Source organism: Schistocerca americana, chromosome 1 (assembly GCF_021461395.2).
Source record: "Schistocerca americana isolate TAMUIC-IGC-003095 chromosome 1, iqSchAmer2.1, whole genome shotgun sequence".
Lineage (NCBI taxonomy): Eukaryota > Metazoa > Arthropoda > Insecta > Orthoptera > Acrididae > Schistocerca > Schistocerca americana.
The window spans coordinates 523,105,000-523,115,185 of record NC_060119.1 but is presented as its reverse complement, the minus strand read 5'-3'; the positions used below and the strand labels follow the sequence as shown (position 1 = coordinate 523,115,185).

General features: G+C 42.4%; 1 non-coding gene across 1 annotated transcript; it reads right to left on the bottom strand.

The window, feature by feature from the left end:
* Window positions 1-9,422: 9,422 nt before the first annotated feature.
* Trnas-uga lies at window positions 9,423-9,497 on the bottom strand. The gene has a single exon. It is a non-coding gene; the product is annotated as a tRNA-Ser (tRNA).
* Window positions 9,498-10,186: the final 689 nt, after the last annotated feature.

The window sequence follows — 10,186 nt, the reverse complement described above, 5'->3', positions numbered from 1 at the left end:
GCATGGATGTGTCTGATGTCCTTAGCTCAGATGGGTTTAAGTAGTTCTACGTTCTAGGGGACTGATGACCTCAGATGTTAAGTCCCATAGTGCTCACAGCCACTTGAACCATTTGAACCCAATAGGGCATTATTCACTCGTGTACTGGTGAAATTCCCCAGTGGTGGACAAACTGAACCTGTGGTATGTGTACCTTCGTAGACAAATGACTTCCCTAATTCCGATCAGAGTTGACAGTTCGTCAACCTGCATCATGTTACAGGAGACTTGTTCTTTCAATTAGACCAGGGGAGAGCAAATAGGGGCCAGCGGGCCACATGTGGCTCCCGGAGGGGTTTTGTGTGGCCTGCAAAGACATTTACAAAAATCATAGGAAATACAAAGTTTGCCTTCCCCGCGCGACTAAAAAAATCCGCGAGCGTCTGCGCTAATTGGTAGTGCGTACTACCGACAGATGTCTCTACAGTCACGCAACACACCTAGCTGCATGTGGTCGTGGTGGATTATGGGAGCACTACCATCAGCCACCACCGGCACGGAAAAAAGCACTGTGCATCCTGCTATTGGCGCAAATTTATGCTCCACGCGGTGGATGATGGGAGCGCTGTATTTCACCCGCGCCGAGTGAATAGTACGACGTTCAGAGCAATTTTCTTCTTTTTCAGGTGGTTTACTTGTGTTTTGTCTGTGCAGCAGTACAACGTAGTATTTTTTTTTTTTTTTTTTTTTTTACTTCAGTGCAATCATGACTCCTTAGAAGAAGCGTAAAGTCGGTGATACGTGCTGTCTGTTTAATGAAGACTGGACGACCAAATATTTCTTTACTGATGCAGGAAATAAAGCCGCATGCTTACTATGCCATGATACAGTTGCCGTATTCAAGGAGTACATTCTGAAACCACATCACGAAACAAAAAAATAGTGAGTTTGGCTGCAAACTTTCAGATGAAGAACGAAAAATAAAAGCAGCGGAGTTCGTGAAACGCTTGAAGAAGCAACAAGCGTTTTTTACGAAGCAAACACCGCTTCAAAATAGTGCTACAGAAACAAGTTTCATGGTTGCCAATAACCTTACTAAACGAAACAAACCTTTTTCGGATGGCGAGTTTATTAAACAGTGCATGCAAGAGTGTGCAAGTATATTGTGTCCTGAGGTTAAAACCACATTTGAGAGCATTTCGTTGTCAAGGAGGACTATAGCGCGACGCATTCATTTAATTAGTGACGAACTTAGAGACCAGCTAAAGACTGCGAGCGAAGATTTGATATGGTTTTCAATGACAATGGACGAAAGCACAGATAATGAAGACACTGCACAAGTACTCATCTTTATCGGTGGAATTAATGAACATTTCGTCATCACCGAGGAATTACTTGGTATACTATCCATGAAAGATAGAACCACTGGTCAGGACTTGTTAGAGTGTGTTGTTAATTGTGTGGAAACAACTGGCTTAACCTGGAACAAAATGGTAGGCATTAGAACAGATGGGGCCAGAGCTTCCTGTGGGAAAAATACATGTATGGTGAAACTTTTAAAAAACAAGTTACAAGCCGAAGACACGGACAGTGATATTTTGGATTTTCATTGTATTTTACATCAAGAAAGCCTGTGCAAGACTGCACTAGACTTAAAGCATGTAGTAGATCCTGTTGTTGGTGTTGTGAACACAATCAGAGCAAAGGCACACCATCACAGACAGTTCAAATCTCTTCTTGAGGAGGTGGGGGCATAACATGTAGATGTAATTTACCATAACAGTGTGAAGTGGTTGATCTTGGGCAAAGTATTAAAAAGAGTATGGGCATTACAGGATGAAATTATTTTATTTCTGGACACTAAGGAGATATCTCATGATTTAGTTGCAAAAATAGGATGTGAAGAGTGGAGGTATGAGATGATGTTTGCAGCTGATATTTTTGAACAACTGAATGAGCTGAATGTGACATTGTAGGGAAAGGGGTTGTTTGCTCATGAAATGTGGACTCACGTCAAAGCATTTAAAACAAAACTAGGTCTGTTTGCAAGGCAAGCAAATGAAGGCAAATTTTGTCAGGGAAACAGAAAGTACCTGGAAGTGTTTCAGCTAAGATTGGGGATTATCTGCAGAGTTTAGAGGCTGAATTTACTACAAGATTTCAGGATTTTAAGAAAATGAAGCCTGAATTTAATGTATTATCGTATCCCATCAGTGCTGATATTGACACTGCACCACAGGAGCTGCAACTTGAATTGATTGACATGCAGGCAGTTCACGCACTGAAAGAAATGTTTAGTCCTGTAACTTTAGTTGCTCGTATAAATCTTTGTCAGCAGAAAAATTTCCATGTATCAAGAAATTTGCAGGCAGAATGTTCTTCATATTTGGATCGACGTATATTTGTGAACAAAGTTTTTATTGCTTCAAAATCAACAAGAGCAAATACCGAAGCTGTTTAACAGACAGTAATGTGCAGGCTATGATGAGAATATTAACTAGCAGTCTGACTCTTGATTTCAAAAAAAATTGTAATAGGATGCATTTGTCCCATTAAACTTCTTTTAAAATTTAATGTACTTGAAGATGATATTAAATTTGCAAACTAAATGAAATTGATCACAAATATCTTATTTGAGGGTGTCAGAAGGAAAGAGGTACAAGTGACTTTAGTCTTATCAAAATTATAAGAAGTATACTTATACCGTTTTTCTTCCGACTCTTTCATTTATATCTGATGATTTTTATGATACCTTTTATGAAATGTAAAGCTAACTAATCAATGCATTTTAACGCCTTCACTACTATACCCGAAATTGCAATTCTGTGTGTGATATGACATTAGAAATAATGAAAACTCGCATTTTCATAAAAATTTTGAGAATACTGCACACACACACAGACACACACATATATATGTATATATATATATATATATATATATATATATATATATATATATATATATATACGCCATTAGAAGTGAAAGGTTTATAAGGTGCGGCCCTCCGCTAACCTCTGTGTCTATAATGTGGCCCCTGAGCCAAACCAATTGCCTACACCTGCATTAGACAATACACCACCTCACCCCCACATGACAAGGCTATAATTTGTAGCGGTATGATGTACCGTATAATACGAAAAGCCTCTACACTATGAAACTGAAAATCACAACACGTTCCGCCCAGGCAGCCGTTACAGCGCAGATCTGATGCTCCGTGTCTGGCTAGAGGGAGCCTCTGTCGTCTTGAGAGCGTCATCATAATCAGCAGCAGCACTCACTGCTCCATGCTTTCCTGGGGTACAGCGACGCAAATGAAGTAAGTTATCTCTATCAGCGCAAACTGTGGACGTTTATTTTGTGGCCAGCTCCACTGGCTGACGTGATGTCGCAAAGTTGGTCTGGAGCCATCCTGACTTAATTGCACCAGAGCAGATGGACAAAGAGCCGCTGACAGCCAGTGAGAGAACATCGTCCAGAGCCAACACCGGAGGCTGCTGTCATAAAGGATGTTAACGTGTACCCTTTTCGACGTGAACAATTATTTTTTTAATCCGATGTGTATTTCGCCAACTATTTCTACAAACAGTTTCAAATACCCCACGTGGTATAACGGGTTAGAAATGAGAATTGTGTAGAGAACTTCAAATAAGTGGGTAAAGCAAAATATTGATTTTATTTTTAGTCGTTGTTCACAGAATTTGTTTCACCATGAGCACTGGTAACGCTAGCACACTGGACTCGCACTCGGGAGGAAGACGGTTCAATCCCGCATCCGGCCATCCTGATTTAGGTTTTCCGTGATTTCCCTAAATCGTTCCAGGGAAATGCCGGGATGGCTCCTTTGAAAGGGCACGACCGACTTCCTTCCCCGTCCTTCCTTAATTCGATGAGACCGATGACCTCGCTGTTTGGTCTCCTCCCCCAATCAAACCAACCAACCAACCACTGGTAACACCAGTGACATGCTGTACAGCGCCAGATTTTCACCTGGTGGCAAAAATTGGAACTAATTTTTTCCAGCGTAGATAGGTTCTGCAATAATGCATTGGCATTCCTACCTAACATTCGCTGCTATATTATAATTATAGCTCACATTGGACCTCCGTGAGTAGAAGCACTTCAATTGTAAGCAGGTGGTATTTAACTGAATTGTGATTTTTCATCTCATGCAGAGATCGTGAGTCAGTCACGGTACGCAGCGATAGGTTTTTTGTGTTGTGCTGCTACCCCTTGTCTGTATATTAGATTGCTGTGTGCAGTAATATTGTCCTTGACCATTGGTTGCGTAGTTGCTTGATTCGGTAGTTCTGCAGCAGTTACTCAACTCTTAGATTTACAGCATGATTCCAATTGCCCTCTAGTAAAGTTGTTATGGGCTGATATTGCGATATTTGTCTCTTGATTGATGCTGTGTTAAAACCTTTCTGACTGAGTAAGATTATTATTTAGGAATACTAGGTTCCCTTTAGATTGACTTTTCATTATAATTTTGTTGTGTCCATTACGTAAGAATATTGTTTACTTCTGATTTTAACTGCTGAAGATATTTCTGTTGATATTGTTTAGCTTCCACCATATAATACGTGGATGTAAATTAAGGGTAATTAAAAATAAATCTACTCCCGTACATCCCCGAGCCCGAAGTCCAGTTCACCTACACCCTTCGCTGCAATACTACAAAATTTAATTTACTATAAAACTAGGCTAAATACACACTGAAGAGCCAAAGAAACTGGTTCACCTGCCTAAGATCGTATACGGCCCCCGCAATCACGCAGAAGTGCCGCAGCACGATGTGGCATGGACTCGACTAATGTCTGAAGTACTGATGGAGGGAACTGACAACACGCATCCTGTAGAGCTGTCCATAAATCCATAAGAGCACGAGTGTGTCGAGATCTCTTCTGAACAGCACGTTGCAAGGCATCCAAAATACGCTCAATAATGCTTAGGCCTGGGAAGTTTTTAAAAGTGTTCCTGGAGCCAATCTGTAGCAATTCTGGATGTCTGGGGTGTCGCATCGTCCTGCTGGAATTGTCCAAGTCCGTCGGAATGCATAATCGACACGATTGGGTGCAGGTGATCAGAGGAGATGCTTACGTAAGTGTCACTTGCCAGAGTAGTATCTAGACCTTCAGGGATCCCATATCACACCAACTGCACACGCCTCATCTCATTGCAGCGCCTCCACCAGCTTGAACAGACCCATGCTGACACGCAGGGTCCAAGTTTGTCTCCATTCCCGCACACGTCCATCCGCTCTATATAATTTGAAACGAGACTCGTCCTACCAGCAACATATTTCCAATCATCAACAGTCCAATGTCGAGGTTGACAGCTCCAGGCGAGACGTAAGGCTTTCTGTCATGTAGTCATCAAGGGTACACGAGTAGGCCTTCGGCTCCGAAAGCCCGTATAGATGATATTTCGTAGAATGATTACCACGCTGACGCTTTTGGATGGCCCAGCATAGATATCTACAGAAATTTGAGGAAGGGTTGCACTTCTGTCACGTTGAACGATTCTCTTCAGTCGTCGTTAGTGCAGTTCTTGCAGGATCTTTTTCCAGCCGCAGCGATGTCGGAGATTTTATGTATTACCGGATTCCTGATATTCAAGGTACACTCATGAAATAAAAGTACTTGAAATTCCCCACTTAATTGGTAAGTCGGAGAAGCTGTGTCCATCGCTCGTGCACCGACTGTAACACCAAGTTCAAATTTGTTGTGGTCTTCAGTCCTGAGACTGGTTTGATGCAGCTATCCATGCTACTCTATCCTGTGCAAGCTTCTTCATCTCCCAGTACCTACTGCAGCCTACATCCTTCTGAATCTGCTTAGTGTACTCATCTCTTTTACCCTCCACGCTGCCCTCCAGTACTAAATTGGTGATCCCTTGATGCCTCAGTACATGTCCTACCAACCTATCCCTTCTTCTAGTCAAGTTGTGCCACAAACTCCTCTTCCCCCAAATTCTATTCAATACCTCCTCATTAGGTATGTGGTTTGCCGATCTAATCTTCAGCACTCTTCTATAGCGCCACACTTCGAAGGCTTCTATTCTCGTTTTGTCTAAACTATTTATCGTCCATGTTTCACTTCCATACATGGGTACACTCCATACAAATACTTTCAGAAACGACTTCCTAACACTTAAATCAATATTCGATGTTAACAAATTTCTCTTCTTCAGAAACGCTTTCCTTGCCATTGCCAGTCTACATTTTATATCCTCTCTACTTCGACCATCATCAGTTACTTTGCTCCCCAAATAGCAAAACTCCTTTACTACTTTAAGTGTCACATTTCCTAATCTAATTCCCTCAGCATCACCCGACTTAACTCGACTACATTCCACTATCCTTGTTTTGCTTTTGTTGATGTTCATCTTATACCCTTCTTTCAAGACACTGTTCATTCCGTTCAACTGCTCTTCCTAGTCCTTTGCTGTTTCAGAGAGAATTTCAATGTTATTCGCGAATCTCAAAGTTTTTATTTCTTCTCCATGGATTTTAATACCTACTCCTAACTTTTCTTTTGTTTCCTTTAGTGCTTGCTGAATATACCGATTGAATAGCATCGGGGAGAGGCTACAAACCTACCTCACTCCCTTCCCAACCACTGCTTCCCTTTCATGTCCCTCGACTCATATAAATGCCATCTGGTTTCTGTACAAACTGTAAATAGCCTTTCGCTCCCTGTATTCTACCCCTGTCACCTTTAGAATTTGAAAGCGAGTATTCCAGTCAACGTTGTCAAAAGCTTTCTCCACGTCTACAAATGCTAGAAACTTAGGTTTTCCTTTCCTTATTCTTTCTTCTAAGATACGTCGTAGGGTCAGTGTTGCCTCACGTGTTCCAACATTTCTACGGAATCCAAACTGATCTTCCCTGAGGTCGGCTTCTACCACTTTTTCCATTCGTCTGTAAAGAATTCGTGATAGTATTTTGCAGCTGTAACTTATTAAACTGATAATTCGGTAATTTTCGCATCTGTCAACACCTGCTTTCTTTGGGATTGGGATTATTATATTCTTCTTAAAGTCTGAGGGTATTTCGCCTGTCTCATACACCTTGCTCACCAGATGGTTGAGTTTTGTCAGGACTGGCTCTCCCAAGGTTGTCAGTAGTTCTAATGGAATGTTGTCTCGACTCAGGTCTTTCAGTGCTCTGTCAAACTCTTCACGCAGTATCATCTCTCCCATTTCATCTTCATCTACATCCTCTTCCATTTTAGTGATATTGTCCTCAAGAACATCGCCCCTGTATAGACCCTCCATATACTCCTTCCACCTTTCTGTTTCCCTTCTTTGCTTAAAACTGGATTTCCATCTGAGCTCTTGATATTCATGCAAGTGGCTCTCTTTTCTCCAAAGGTCGCTTTAATTTTCCGGTAGGTAGTATCTATCTTACCCCTAGTGATATAAGCCTTTACATCCTCACATTTCTTCTCTAGCCATCCCTGCTTAGCTATTTTGCACTACCCGTCAATCTCATTTTTGAGACGTTTGTATTCCTTTTTGCCTGCTTCACTTACTGCATTTTTTGTATATTCTGCTTTCATCAATTAAATTCTGTATCTCTTCTGTTACCTAAGGATTTCTACTACCCCTCGTCTTTTTACCTACTTGATCCTCTACTGCCTTCACTATTTCATTCGTCAAAGCTACCCACTCTTCTTCTACTGTATTTCTTTCCCCCATTCCTGTCAATTGTTCCCTTGTGCTCTCCCTGAAACACTGTACAACCTCTGGTTCTTTCAGTTTATCCAGGTCCCATCTCCTTAAATTCCCACCTTTTTGCAATTTCTTCATTTTTGATCTACAGTTCATAACCAACAGATTGTGGTCAGAGTCCACATCTGCCCCTTGAAATGTCTTACAATTTAAAACCTGGTTCCTAAATCTCTGTCTTACCATTATATAATGTATCTGAAACCTGTGAGTATCTCCAGGCTTCTTCCATGTATACAACCTTCTTTTATGATTCTTGAACCAAATGTTAGTTGTGATTAAGTTGTGCTCAGTGCAAAATTCTACCAGGCGGCTTCCTGTTTCATTTCTTCCCCCCAATCCATATTCACCTACTACGTTTCCATCTCTCCCTTTCCTATTACCGAATTCCAGTCACCCATGACTATTGCATTTTCGTCTCCCTTCACTATCTGAATAATTTCTTTCATTTCATCATACATTTCTTTGTTGTCTTCGTCATCTTCAGAGCTAGTTGGCATATAAACTCGTACTACTGTAGTAGGCGTGGGCTTCGTGTCTATCTTGGCCACAATAATGCGTTCACTATGCTGTTTGTAGTAGCTTACCCGCACTCCTATTTTTTATTCGTTATTAAACCTACTCCTGCATTACCCTTATTTGATTTTGTTTTTATAACCCTGTATTCACCTGAGCAAATGTCTTGTTCCTCCTGCCACCGAACTTCACTAATTCCTACTATATCTAACTTTAACCTATCCATTTACCTTTTTCAATGTTCTAACCAACCTGCCCGATTAAGTGATCTGACATTCCACGCTCCGATCCGTAGAACGCCAGCTTTCTTTCTCCTGATAACGACGTCTTCCTGAGTAGTCCCCGCCCGGAGATCCGAATAGAGGACTATTTTACCTCCGGAATATTTTATCCAAGAGGTAGCCATCATCATTTAATGATAGAGTGAAGCTGCATTCCCTCGGGATAAATTACGGCTGTAGTTTCACCTTGCTTTCAGCCATTCGCAGTACCAGCGCAGCAGGGCCGTTTTGGTTAGTGTTACAAGGCCAGATCAGTCAATCATCCAGACTGTTGCCCCTGTAACTACTGAAAAGGCTGCTGCCCCTCTTCAGGAACCGCACCAGATACCCCTCCGTTGTGGTTGCACCTACGGGACGGCTATCTGTGTCGTTGAGGCACGCAAGCCTCCCCACCAACGGCTAGGTCCATGTTTCATGAGGGGGGGGGGGGGGGGGCAAATTCACTTAAATTTTGATAACCAGCCATTGTAGCAGCAGTAACCGATTTAACAACTGCGCCAGACATTTTTTGTCTTGTATAGGCGTGGTGACTACAGCGCCGAATTCTGCCTGTTTACATACCTCTGTACTTGAATATGTATGCCTATACCTGTTTCCTTGGCGATTCAGTGTATATGAAAAAATGACATTAAATTTCAGTATAGTTGGCCAAATATTGCAGTTCTAAAATAATGTTGGTATGTGCTACAAACCATGACATGGGAAATTATCATGTCACTAATAAGGTAATCGAAATGACGAAGCAACTAATTGAGTCATGCTGTGGTTCGCGTTGGTGCTGATTGTAGGTTTCCATTCTCTATTGGAGGCCGGACCATATCGTTTAGTTGACATGGTTGTGGTTCAGAATGAGATTTTCACTCTGCAGCGGAGTGTGCGCTGATATGAAACTTCATGGCAGATTAAAACTGTGTGCCCGACCGAGACTCGAACTCGGGACCTTTGCCTTTCACGGGCAAGTGCTCTACCAACTGAGCTACCGAAGCACGACTCACGCCCGGTACTCACAGCTTTACTTCTGCCAGTACCTCGTCTCCTACCTTCCAAACTTTACAGAAGCTCTCCTGCGAAACATGCAGAACTAGCACTCCTGAAAGAAAGGATATTGCGGAGACATGGCTTAGCCACAGCCTGGGGGATGTTTCCAGAATGAGATTTTCACTCTGCAGCGGAGTGTGCGCTGATATGAAACTTCATGGCAGATTAAAACTGTGTGCCCGACCGAGTGCTAGTTCTGCATGTTTCGCAGGAGAGCTTCTGTAAAGTTTGGAAGGTAGGAGACTTGTGGTTCAGAATGAGATTTTCACTCTGCAGCGGAGTGTGCGCTGATATGAAACTTCCTGGCAGATTAAAACTTTGTGCACCCGACCGAGACTCGAACTCGGGACCTTTGCCTTTCGCTGGCAAGTGCTCTACCATCTGAGCTACCGAAGCACGACTCACGCCCGGTCCTCACAGCTTTACTTCTGCCAGTATCTCGTCTCCTACCTTCCAAACTTTACAGAAGTTCTCCTGCGAACCTTGCAGAACTAGCACTCCTGAAAGAAAGGATACTGCGGAGACATGGCTTAGCCACAACCTGGGGGATGTTTCCAGAATGAGATTTTCACTCTGCAGCGGAGTGTGCGCTGATATGAAACTTCCTGCCAGCGAAAGGCAAAGGTCCCGAGTTCGAG